We start from the raw sequence: 13,680 nt of genomic DNA on the forward strand, positions 1-13,680 counted from the left end.
GTGCCTCCAAGAGAAACAGTTACTGTGGCCTTGGCCTAAGAAGACACTTACGGAGCACCACACCCCTCGGCCAAGATTCATGCTTCACCGTAATAATCTGCCAAGGCCTCTACTTTCTTTGGGTTTTACCTTCCTTATTCTAGCTCAGCCTTCAGCCGGGGCTCCCTCTCAGCTCTGATTTCTCCTCTCCTCCTTGGTACTGCATTTTCATGGAGTACTTATCTCCAGGTGACCACACTCTTCTATCAACCCTCCCCTTCTAAAACCCATGATTCTACTTCTGCCTTGAAACAACAGAGAACTGAACCTACTCTCTCTACCAGAGGACCGGCTTTCACTATCCGGATACACATTGCCAATCTCTTTAACTATGTTTCATGTGACACCGTCCACAAGACTCTCACCAGTCTGGCTGCTCTATTCCTAGGACTATTTCCTGAAGCAGGAAATATTAGGCAGGATGGTTTAAACTAGTGGGAAAACTTGGACACTGCTGGCACTTTGCTCCTGCCAAACTGTGCCCTTGGTCAGGACCATTCCAAATATGTTCAGTAATGCTTGGGGTATCATGCATGCCAAATAAAGTGGAAGAAAGAGAGAGAATTTCATAGTTTGACTTCTCAATACTTAGCTTTACATGTGAATGGATATCTTCCAACAAATCCTTTCCTAAATTCCTATCAATTATAAATTAAACCATTTCTCTCATAACAGAATGAAGAAAGGCAATTGCCTCTGGCCCAGCAAGTGTAACAATGTCCATTTCTTATCCTAAAAAATGACTCATCTTTCTTTCTTTTTTTGAACAGCTGAGGCAGAGTCCAAGGAAGCTTTGGACACAGGAGGAAGCCCAATCACGGACAACCCCATGCTCCTCCAAGGCACCCAGAGCAGTAATATGATTTACCCTCCAACCATTCAGTGTGCCAAAGCTGAGGCTTAAAGGACAGTAGGTCAACTCTTTCCATCTCAGTAAATGAAAAAGGCAGTGATCTCAACATTACTCAAACTCTGCAAAAGGGTTTTTGGCTCACTCAGGAAGGCACTGACATTATTATTGTGGGATGACGGATCGCCCTGGCCCGTCACATCACCATCAAAAAGCTTAAGTCACTGAAAGGCCAAATGTCTTGTAATGCCCTAAACAGCCTGTCAGGGGAGACTTATTGTGGCTAACAGAGGGAGCAATGAGATGGAAGCCTGTGCAGAGCCAGTATAATACATGTCAATAAAGGGAGAGGCACAGGGAACCACCAATGGCATGGATCAACTAAAAGGCTCCAGAAATCTTTAGATTAGTTTTAGAAATAGGTCTGTTCTATTATGTTTGCTCATGAAAATAATAAATAAGATACAGTTTCCAGGATGGGTAGGGTTGTAACTAACAATCTTATGAATTTGGCCATGTAGAATAAAGTATGGATAAAGGATACTGAATTAGGAACTTAAAGATGTTTTTGAGTATTTGAGAAGAAATCTCAATAGCCAGAGAGAAATTCCACAAGAAAAATAAAGCATTGGTACAAGAAAACAATCAAATGATAATACTTATATAAGTACTGAATTTAACCGAACACTGTGCCTTAATTACATTGAGTGTACGTGAGGAGGAGTATGTAAAAGAAAAGGTAGTATAAAAAATCTAATCTGTCCTAATAGGAAATCAAAGAGAATATCCAAAAATTGATAAAGCCAAACAGTAGTTAAATAAGCACAATAGTTAAATAAGTTCAAGATATTTGCCCCTGAAGGATGTGACTAGAGACTGCTTTTTTTTATTGTAAATGTTACAGTACAATTTGACATATTTTACTATATTACTTTAATAAAAGTAAAAAAAATTAATAATAAATAAATATAAAATATGGAATCTTCAGGGGACTGGAAGGAAACATAGAGCTAATTTATATAATAATGAGGTTAATGACTTACTAAGCAGCATATCAGAGCATAAGTCAAACAGGACGAAACTAATAGATTTGATTACATAATATTTAATGCTCTTGAGTATCAAACCAAAAAAGGAACTCTAAATTAAATTAAAAGGTACATGAGAAAATGGAGAAAATATATGCAATACAGATAATATACAAAAGGTTAATACATTTACACATTTAAAGAGCTCTTACCAATCAACAAGGGAAAGAAACATTCCAATAGAAAACTGGCTGGGGCATAGACAAGAAAGGAAAGAAGGAGGAAGGAAGTCAACACCTTGTTTAAAAAAACAAGTCCAATTTCTCTAATTAAAGAAATATACAGAGAGGAACCTGAAAGATGATCACAAGTCAAAGAAGTAACAGTGGTAGATTCTGGGTTGGTAGGTTCATGGATGTTCCTGTGTCTTTTTTCACCTTTTGCTTATCTGTATTTTCTGGTTTTCTATTAATCTTAAATTCATAATTAAAGAATTTATTTACTGAAGAAAATTTTCTGGAATATATTAAAGTACACTCAAAAATAAATAAAAATCACCCAATATTCTCCACCCTGAGCTAAACATTGCTGGCACATTTCCTTTCCATTTTTGCTTTTTATGTCTTTTCAACAAAATTGGATTCATATATTTCTCACTTAACATTACACGATAAATATTTTCTTATTACATTACAGATACTTCTAAAATAGAATATTATTTACTTCTTGATATTCCATTAAATACATGGATATATGACCAGATTCTAAATTCTAACAAATCACTGCTAAAACATACCAGCTTTTCATAACATTCATTTCAAGCAAGATTAATTTAAACTTTTTCAGAGAAATGCAACCACCATGAATGGTTTAAAACCAAAATGGAGTACAGGGATGTGATGTTAGAGAAGTATAGGAACCTGCTCTCCGTGGGTGAGGATACCTTCCTTCCAGAATTCCTTATCCAACCACAGGGTTTAGAGTCCTTCATTTGTAGAATGTCTCCTGGAACCTTCTGCTTCCTACAATAGGGTTTCAGTTTGCAACGTTTCAGGAAAGATTGGGAGTTTGTGGATATAATTTTTTTTTTTTTTTTTTTTTTTTGCCTCTCGCTGTTGTGGCTTCTCCCATTGCGGAGCACAGGCTCCGGACGCGCAGGCTTAGTGGCCATGGCTCACGGGACCAGCCGCTCCGCAGCACGTGGGATCTTCCCGGACCGGGGTACGGACCCGTGTCCACTGTATTGGCAGGCGGACTCTCAACCACTGCACCACCAGGGAAGCCCCTTGTGGGTATAATTTATCTTATTCTTTTAAAATTGCAGCCTCCCTTTTAATATACTTGGTAACTGCTTGGGATGGGTCTATATGAACTGTGTACTATATGCTTCTGTTATAGTCCTTACAATATTTTATTGTCTTATTTTCTGTAACAATTTTCCATGGATTCTTTGGGCTTAAGGTACATTAAAAGGGAGACTGCGATTCTGGGACTTCCCTGGTGATGCAGTGGTTAAGAATTCGCCTGCCAAGGCAGGGGACACGGGTGCGATCCGCGGTCCGGGAAGATCCCACATGCCACGGAGCAACTAAGCCAGTGGGCCACAATTACTGAGCCTGCAAGCCACAACTACTGAAGCCAGTGCGCCTTGAGCCCGTGCGCCATTTATTTTTCTGGAGAATAAAACCACCTCTGAGGGCTTCCCTGGTGGCGCAGTGGTTGAGAGTTCGCCTGCCAATGCCGGGGACACGGGTTTGTGCCCCGGTCCGGGAGGATCCCACATGCCGTGGAGCGGCTGGGCCCGTGAGCCATGGCCACTGAGCCTACACGTCCGGAGCCTGTGCTCCACAACGGGAGAGGCCACAACAGTGAGAGGCCCGAGTACCGCAAAAAAAAAAAAAAAAAAAAACTCTGAGTGATTAAAATTTAGACCAGCTAGTCAAAATGCTTTATCACCTGTTCTTCTAAAACACTGATCAACGGAACAAGTTTTACTAGGGATAACAGTGTAATTGTATTCTGGAGTTCATATCGGCAATATGGTTTATGACCTTGATGCTGGATCACGACATGTCAATTGTATAACTGCTATTAATTGTCTGTTTGTTCAACGATTAAAGTATCACGTGATCTGAAAAAAAACAATGGGGACACGTAGCTGCTGTAATCTGATGTTTTTAGATAAATGGAAGAATCAAAAGAAAATAAATCTTCCTGTTTAGTAATAAGAGCCAGCCTTTTTAAAAAGTAGAATTACACTTATTTTCATGATTTTAATATCTAAAAATTACTTATGGTAGTTTTTTTTTACTTTCTGTACTTGTTTATTATGTAAGAAATACTTGCCTTTGAGAGGGGAAAAAAATCAAATAATACAGAAGAATGTAAAAGTTTTTCAAGTCAAAATTACCCTCACCCCAAGAAAGATTTCTGTAGGTCTCATTTTTTTAGGCATATGCAAACTTTCTATCCTTTACCTCCCTACTCCTCCCCAACACAAACACACACAAATGGCATGGTGCTTCGCAACTTGCTTTTTTACACTTGGTGTATTTCAAAGATTTTTCTATACCATCACATACAGATACACTTCATGCTTTCAAATGATGGCATAGTATTTCATTGCATAGATGTAGCATTTTTTTATTCAGCTCACTTAGGTTGTATATAGAAGATTTGTTATTAAAAAACAATACAAAAATTTAGTCAAAATTGATCATAGGCCTAAAATAGAAAATTAAAACTATAAAATTTCTATAAAATATGTGTGATTGTGGGCTAGCAAAGATGTCTTAGATACATCAAAAGTATGATTCATAAAAGAAAATACTGATAAATTGGAATGCATCAAAATTTAAAACTTCCACTCTTCAAAAGACAGTTGAAAAGGAAAACACAGACCAAATATTAGGAGAAAATATTTGCAAAACACACAGCTGACAGAGGACTTACATCCCGAATACATAAATAAGTATCAAGACTCAATAATAAGAAAGATTTGAGCAGACTCATCACCAAAGATGTATGGATGGCAAACTAGCACCAGAAGATGTTCAACATCATTAGTCATTGGAGAAATTTAAAACCACAATGAGATACTGCTACACATTCAAATGTAAAAATTATTTTTTTAAAAAACTAACAATACCAAGTGCTGACAAAGTTGGAGCAACTGGAACTTTCATATATTGCCGATGAGAATGCAAAATGGGACAGCCGTGTTACAAAACTGCCTGGCACCTTCTTACAACGTAAACATACACTTACATACGAGTCCATAATCTCACTCCTGGATATTCACCCAAGAAATGAACATTTATATTCACACAAAAACCTGTACATATAGCAGCTACATTAATAACTGCCAAAAACTGGGAACAATCCAAATGTCTCTCAACTAGACAATGGATAAGCAACTGTGGTACATCTATACAATGGAATGTTACTCAGCAATATAAGGGAACAAATTACTGACACAAAACATAGACAAATCTCAACTGCATAATGCTAAGTTGAAAGAAGCCAGATTCAAAAGGCTCCATAGTATTTGTTTCCAATTATATGACTTCTAGAAGACAAAACTATAGGGACAGGAAACTGATGACCGTTACCAGGGCTGGGGGTAGGGAAGGGTTAACTACAAAAACAGTACTAGGGGATTTCAGGGGGAATGATGCAACTGTTCTGTATCCTGATTGTGATGGTAATTACATAACTGTATGCATTTGTCAAAGCTCAGAGAACTGTAATATTAAAAGGGTAAATTTTACTGTATGTAAAGAATACCTCAATTTTAAGTTAACCTCTTTGTACAAATCTTTGCTTAGTTATGTTTATATGCCCAGAAGATAAATTAGAATTTCTAAGTGAAAAAAAATAGAGTTGCCATATGATCCAGCAATCCCACTGCTGGGCATATACCCAGACAAAACTATAATTCAAAAAGATACATGCACCTCTATGTTCACAGCAGCACTATTTACAATAGCCAAGACATGGAAACAACCTAGATGGATGGATAAAGAAGATGTGGTACATATATACAATGGAATACTACTCAGCCATTAAAAAGAATGAAATAATGCCATTTGCAGCAACATGGATAGACCCAGAAATTATCTTACTAAGCGAAGTCAGAAAGAGAAAGACCATATATCACCTACATGTGGAATCTAAAATACAACACAAAAGAACATATCTACAAAACAGAAAGAGACTCACAGCATAAAGAACAGACTTGCAGTTGCCAAATGGGAAGGGGAGATAGGGGAGGAAAGGTATGGGAGTTTGGCATTAACAGAGGCAAACTATTATACATAGGATGGATAAGCAACAATGTCCTACTGTATAGCACAGGGAACTATATTCGATATCCCGTGACAAACCATAATGGAAAAGAATACAGAAAAGAATATATATACGTATAACTGAGTCACTCTGCCGTGCAGAAGAAATTAACACAGCACTGTAAATCAACTCTATTTCAATAAAAAAATTTTTTTAATTGCTGAGTCAAAGAACACTGTCTTTCAAATTTTGGTAGTCTGCCAACTGTCCTCCAAAAAGGTTGTACCAAACTATATTACTAACAACAGGGTACGCTGAGATGAAAGTGCCTGTTTCCCCACCCAGGCCAATCTGCTTATGTCAAAGCTTTTCATCTTTGTCAATCTGAGAAGTGTCAAAAGGTATCTGTGAGTGTGATCTACATTTCTTTAATTATGAGAGAAGTTGAGTCTCTAGTCAAATGTTTACTGCCCACCTTTTATTTTTTCTGTGAAATGCCTATTTGCATCCTTTGTCACTTAAATGGCGGGTGATTAATTTGTAATACAAATTCTAGATCTTAGGGGCTAGAAGGGCAGTGAGAGTCCTTGGTACTTGGTCTTACGGTCAGGAACGTTTACCGCTGTGTCCAGGAAATCCTGGCGACACACAGCCTTCAAGGAGACGGAAGCCTCTCCGGTGTCAGACCGGCGTGTCTCTCCCAGGCCTGGCCAGCCTCCGCTGAGCCCGCCGCCCTGCTTGAGCCCGCCGCCCTCTTATTGGCCCTGCCCCCTCTCCGGGCCCAGCACCCTGACACGACTCCGCCCCGCCCTCTCATTGGCTTGTCGCGCGGCGATAGAGTTCGCTCCTAACCTGTGCAGTCCCTCACCTTCTGGACGGCAACTGGGGGCTAGTGTCCAGTGGTCAGAGCATTGACACTCTCAGCGTCACCCACTGTCCCCCAAAGGGGAGGGGTCTTTCCCGCCACCGCAGCTTCTCTGGAGGTGGAAGAAGCCGCGGGTCAGAAGCCCTCCTGCCTCCCAGAACGCCGTTCCCTTGGCAACCAGAAGCACGACGCTCCCAGTCTCGCGATAGGGGAAAAGGGCTATACCATCCAGAAACGAGACGTGGGGGCCCAGGAGCGGCAGAGGACCCAGCACTGTCGGAAACCGGAGACCTCGGGCATCCCTGCTGTCTCCTCCGCCTTCCCGGCGGATGGTGGAGAGTGTGGAATGGTTTGTTCGTATTTAGGTTGAACTTGGAAAGAGGATGTCTGGATGCTTGTATGGCTCTGTCCTTCACTATTAATATGATGCCCTGCAGGTCCGCTAATCCTCTCTGAACTCAGTTTCCTCCTCTGTAAAATGGGGTGATAACAATTGCTTCCTCACAACACTGTTGTGCAGCTCAAAACATAATGTTATGTGAAGTTCTTAGTAAATGTTGGGTGCCATGTAAATAAAAAAATAGTAGTTTTGCCCAGATTGGCCTACAGTCCAAAAAAGGTAATAATTGCTATTTGCGCTTTCTTTCTTTTGTGGTTTTTGTAATTCTCAGCACGTGAAGACTATTTCCCTGGGTCCCTGAATTGATTTTCTTCATCCCCAGTACCATCAACTGTCTGCTTCTTCCAGTTTGAACAGAACCTTACAGTTTGCAAGGCATTTTCACGTACATGGACCCTGTAGCCTCATTGTTTTAGGTGGTAAGATGTGTATTCTTTAAGTGTTTTTCAGCAGAGCAAATAGACAAAGGTTAAGTGAGTTGCTCAGAGAACCACAGCTAAAATCTCTGTCAGTGGTGGGTGTAAAAACCTAGCTGTAAATGCCATCCATATACTGCTAAATCCTGCCTTTCTATCTCCAGCTCAGAACTCCACACTCTTTTATCTAACTGACTACGTGACATCTTCACTTAGACATCTCCACTTCAATGTAAGAAGCACCTTAAACTTAAGATGTAAAAAAACAAACTTCTCCACAGTCCCCCCTCCACCCCTCCTTCTTATCCATCTCAGTAAATGGTAACTGCATCCTGCCTGCCAGTCTCAGGCCAAAACCTTGAAGTCATCCTCAATTCCTCTTCTTGTCACACTTTACAATCAGCTTATTATAAATCCTATCAGCTTTACATTCAAAATATATCCAGAATCCAACCACTTCTCACCACCATCCGTGCTTCCATTAAGGTCTGCACTGACATCATCTCTTGCCCAGATTTTTGCAATAATCTCCTAACTGTTGACTTCCTTGGCCCTACTACTTTCAATCAGCAACCTGAATGATGTTTTCAAAACCTAAGTCAAACAATGCCACTCCTCTGCTCAGGACTCTCCATGACTTCCCATTTCATGCAGAATCCTTACAATGCCCACAGGTCCTTGATAACCATACCCTCTGTTTTCTTCCAGACCTGCAGTCCTACCACCCTCTCCCTGGCATACTTTGCTGCAGCCTCACTGTCCTCCTTGTAAGTGTTTCTACGCAGGAATTCTTCCCAGCATTTCTCAGGAAATGTACATGTTTTTCCAAATTTAGAAAAAAAAAATCAGTTAAGAAATCAGGAAAATTGGAGAAAGTATTCTGATTCTCCTGTGAAAGTTAAACCATAGCAATCAACATAGAGATGTAACTGAAGAAATCCACTGATGTCAAGATAAGTCGAGAGCAAGAGCAGGAAATGCTGACACTCTGAGTCAGAAGTTGAGATCAACATTCCAGGAACCAGGACAGGAGCACCTGGGAGAGAGGCGATCACAGTCTGATAGGTCAATCTTGCTTGGAGCTGGTGCCATGTTATAAGTGTGCATCCCCGGCCCAGTCTGCTGCTAACAGTGAGTCATTCTTGCAAGTAAAATAAATATTAGTAAGTTGATACTCATTGTATACTTTACACAAATTCTATGAGTGATATTCCAAGGAGCAACAAGTTTTTATTCAGAATAAGCCCTTAAATTGGCAATTTCCAACCCATGATTCTGTGAAGGGCTGTTGGCCTTGCTTGGAGATTTGTATGTTACATTATTCAAATGGTACCCAGTAATGTTCTCTGTGTTCTCCAGTATTTGAATATTTGCTGTAGGCTACATCTCTTATAAATACTTCTAAATTTAATAGTCCTTATTTTTTAAACAAATGCTTCAGATAGCATGGTAATGAATAAAGAATATGAAGAAGGTTGGAAGTATGTTAAAAATAACAAGATTTAGGGGCTTCCCTGGTGGCGCAGTGGTTGAGAGTCCGCCTGCCGATACAGGGGACACGGGTTCGAGCCCCAGTCCAGGAAGATCCCACATGCCGTGGAGCGGCTGGGCCCGTGAGCCATGGCCACTGAGCCTGTGCGTCCGGAGCCTGTGCTCCACAGCGGGAGAGGCCACAACAGTGAGAGGCCCGCGTACCGCAAAAAATAAAAATAAGATTTGGAGAACTCCTGGCAGTTCTGATTTCTTGTTTCTGCATGCCAAAGATTAGTTATGTGTTGGAAATTTGGAAACACTGCTCCTTGTTCTTGTGTGAGTAAACACACACATACACACACACATGCACACACACACACACACACACTGCCTGGAACACAGTTCCTCAGCAATCCACATGGCTTGTTTCCTCTCTTCCCTCAGGTGTCTGCTTCCTCAGGTGGGTCTTTCCTGACCACCCAATATTAAATAATAATTCCCATCTCTGAACTCCCTACCCTGTTCCCTTGACTCTATTTTTTTTATAAGGAGGAGAGATGCCACTGTTTGGATTGTGATACGAAATAGCTGGGTGACCTTGGGTAAATTCATAAACTTTTGTGGGCCATAATATCCTCATTTGAAAAATGAACGTTGACTAGTTTTGCAGTTCTTAAACTCTACTGTATTAGGATAACCTGAGGAGATTAAACAAAAATACTGATCCCAGACCTATATCTAAGATTAAATAAACCTGAAACTCTCCTCAAATTTTAATGTGCAGATAAATCACTGGAGGATCTTGTTAAAACGCTGATTCTATGTCAGGTGGGACCCAAGACTCTAACAGGCTCCCAGGTGATGTCAAAGCTTCTGGTCCACAGACTACTCTTTGAGTAGCTAGAGACTAGGTAATCTCCAAATGACTGCACAATTCTAATATTCCATGAATAAAGGCCATCCTTTCCATTTTAATTTTTGGCGAAAACTGATGCTCATTAAGAAAACAACACATTTCAGATTTCTTGGGGATGTGAGGGGAAAAAATAACTAAGAAGTCAGGGCTGTGACAGGTGCCCATGATTAACTGGTGTTCTCATTTTTTTTGAAACTTGCTTATACAACATAAGATACATATAAAGCAAGTGAAAAGAAAGTTCAGGTCCAATAGAAACTTAGTGTCTCTTTACCGTTTGTAACCTTTCCAGACTAAGTCCCTATTGATTACATTTTTCATGAAACTCACCTCATCTTGAATTATTTTCTGTCATTCTCATTTCGTTTATTTACCTTCTGCTGCTTCCGTTTTGCAAACTGCTGAGAGGCTGTATGTGCCTTGAGGGCAAATTTAATAAACTGTATTTGTTGCATGTTAGTACACAATAAATTGTGCCTTTGTTTTTAGTTCCTTAAATTCTTCTACATCAGCTATTGCAATTACACCCTCAAAGCAATTCACATTCAGATATGTTGGAGAGCACCATATTTTTCTCTGCTGTGTTTTCTGAACTGCTGTGTACAAACCCCCCCCAAAAAAATATTCTAGAAAGTATTATGCCTTTCAAAATAATTCATAAAGATTTCATCTAGAGTCAAGATATTTTAAGCTAAAATTTCCCTGGTCGCATTCCAGGTTGGTGACATATGGCAGCATTGGTTTCAAAGTTGGTTTTTGTTTTTGTTTTCAATCTCTCTCTGCTCTTGACGTTCTCCTTCTGAGTGGAGTCAGGTTTGAATGAATGAGAGAGCCCACGCTGTATGCCATCTGGGCTCCAACTATCATTCCAGCCTTGTTGCCCCAATTTCCCTTTTCTCACCATAAGCTTCAGCCAAATACAACAACGTACTAGGAGAGGAAGCTCACTAAGCCTCGTATCACAGATTCTACAAACTAGATTAAATAGCCACTTCTTTTGAAGGGTAGTCAAAAGCGTGTGCTACTGGACAGTTCCCAACTCGCGTGAGTCTGTGGCTTAGAGTTATTAAAAAGTAACAATTACTGAGTGTTTAGGACATGCCTTAGGTGGCTCTTTCCATGTCACTTCCTAACATCCTATGAAGTGGCACTGTTATTACCCAGATTTGCAGTTGAGAAGCAGAGCATGGTAGGTTGAGTGGTTTTTCCGAGTTCATTCAGAAACTAAATGGTACTGGGATTCCAACCGAGTTCCACACCCTGTTTGTTCTGTTCACCTCCTCCCTGGACTCAATTCGGGAAAAGAGGTTATTTGTATCCACTAGATGGTGCTGATTGCCTTCTCTTCAAAACAAAACTATAAACCTGCTTTCAGCACCTCTCAATTTCCTTGGATTTTAGGTATGATCCAAGAAACCACTGAACTGAAATATCCTGTTTGTTTGAACTGTGCTTGGGTACATCTTTAAATAGCCATCCCAATAGGAAAAGTGAAAACTAGATCCCAAAAAAATCAGAGTGGATTTTTAAAAATATCTTAGTACATATTATAAGTATCTCATATCCAATAACCATTGGTAACTTTGAGTGACTAAGGTTCTCATACATTTGTAGTCCTATAAAATCTGCAGGCTATTTTTAAAAGTCCATGTTTTATTTCATATACCCGTTTTACCCTAACTATACTCCCTCCCGTGCCACCCGGTCCTGCTTGGCCACAGTGCTGCCATGTAATCAGGAGACATGACCAGGGAAGTAAATCAAGTCTTAAAAGAACAAAAAGCAAGTTCCGGAACAGGTAATCCTACTTTTTTTTTTTTTTTTTTTTCAGTACGCGGGCCTCTCACTGCTGTGGCCTATCCCGTTGCGGAGCACAGGCTCCGGACGCGCAGGCTCAGCGGCCATGGCTCACGGGCCCAGCCGCCCCGCGGCACATGGGATCCTCCCGGACCGGGGCACGAACCCGTGTCCCCTGCATCGGCAGGCGGACTCCCAACCACAATCCTACTTTTATTCACAGTAAAATGCACTTTAAGTTTAGTATGTGTTTAGTTCTTTTTTAGTACAATCTTTAGTACTTAAAAGCTATTAACTAAATCTGCTAAAAATGGGTTCTCAGATTTTGTCGTTCATAAGGATCATTTCAGATGTTATTTATTTTAAATATTTTTTAATTTATTTATTTTATTTAGTTTTAGCTGCGTTGGGTCTTCGTTGCTGCACGTGGGCTTTCCCTAATTGTGGCGAGTGGGGGCCACTCCTCGTTGCGGTGCACGGGTCTCTCATTGCGGGGGCTTCTCCCGTGGCAAAGCACGGGCTCCAGGCGCATGGGCCCAGTAGTTGTGGCACACGGGCTCTAGAGCACAGTCTCCACAGCAGGTGGGATCTTCCTGGACCAAGGCTCAAACCCCTGTCCCCTGCATTGGCAGGAGGATTCTCAACCACTGCACCACCAGAGAAGCCCCTCAGGTGTTATTTAAAATGTTGACTTTAGTCCCTATTCCCTGATTTAGTAAGCCTGGGGTCCAGCCCAGGAATCTGCATTTTAACAAACACCCTGGTGATTTTGGTGCAGTACGACCAAGAGAATGCTTTGAAAAACACTGACTTCAAGTTGCATTTGAAAGAGTAAATAGCACTGAGGTCGATGCTCGGAGAGGCACCATGGAGACGCCTGGAGCTGTGCAACCCAGGGGCTCTGAACAGAGAAGTCCAGTACTTCCTTTGTAAATAGTAAGCTAGAAAACTGAAAAATGTTCTCCCTTCCCACTTCCTTGATTCTGAACCCTTTTCTTCCTCTGCCTGTCTATTAGGGAGTGCTATAGAGAATCAAGTGTTAGTCAGAGGATATCCCCATTTTTTTTTCTTGCGGTACGCGGCCCTCTCACTGTTGTGGCCTCTCCCGTTGCGGAGCACAGGCTTCGGACGCGCAGGCTCAGCGGCCATGGCTCATGGGCCTAGCCGCTCCGCGGCCTGTGGGATCTTCCCAGACCTGGGCACGAACCCGTGTCCCCTACATCGGCAGGCGGACTCTCAACCACTGCGCCACCAGGGAAGCCCGGATATCCCCATTTTAAAAATGGGTGGGGGGTGATGGGAAGCTTGCTATGTCACAGTATCTGGTAGCCCAAACACACGATACCCTTTGAATTTTTAAGTGAAAGGAGGTAGCCCAGGCATTGTCACGTGACCATGTTTAGCTTGTCCAAGTGATATGAGTGACAGCATGGGGGGAAAAACCTGTGCCAGGATATTGTGGAGATTCCTAAAAATCAACACACACACACTGTGCAGCTGTGCATGTATGGCCCAGAAAGCTAATAGAGGCTTGTTTTTTAAAAGGTAGTAAAATAAATCAAAGAGGATAAAGATACCTTCTGAAATACAGAATATTTTGGGGGGGGTG

At 41.2% G+C, this 13,680-nt stretch overlaps 1 protein-coding gene across 3 annotated transcripts in view; it reads right to left on the bottom strand.

Moving 5' to 3' along the window:
- The window catches only part of FSIP1 (fibrous sheath interacting protein 1), a 206,536-nt gene extending 199,302 nt beyond the window's left edge, over nt 1–7,234 (bottom strand). For all 3 annotated transcript variants that reach the window (XM_067742611.1, XM_067742602.1, XM_067742593.1), the window contains exon 1: nt 7,073–7,234. The gene's annotated coding sequence lies outside the window, so the exon portion shown is untranslated. The remainder of the gene's footprint in view (nt 1–7,072) is intronic.
- Nucleotides 7,235–13,680: the final 6,446 nt, after the last annotated feature.

Source organism: Pseudorca crassidens, chromosome 1, assembly GCF_039906515.1.
Source record: "Pseudorca crassidens isolate mPseCra1 chromosome 1, mPseCra1.hap1, whole genome shotgun sequence".
Classification (NCBI taxonomy): domain Eukaryota; kingdom Metazoa; phylum Chordata; class Mammalia; order Artiodactyla; family Delphinidae; genus Pseudorca; species Pseudorca crassidens.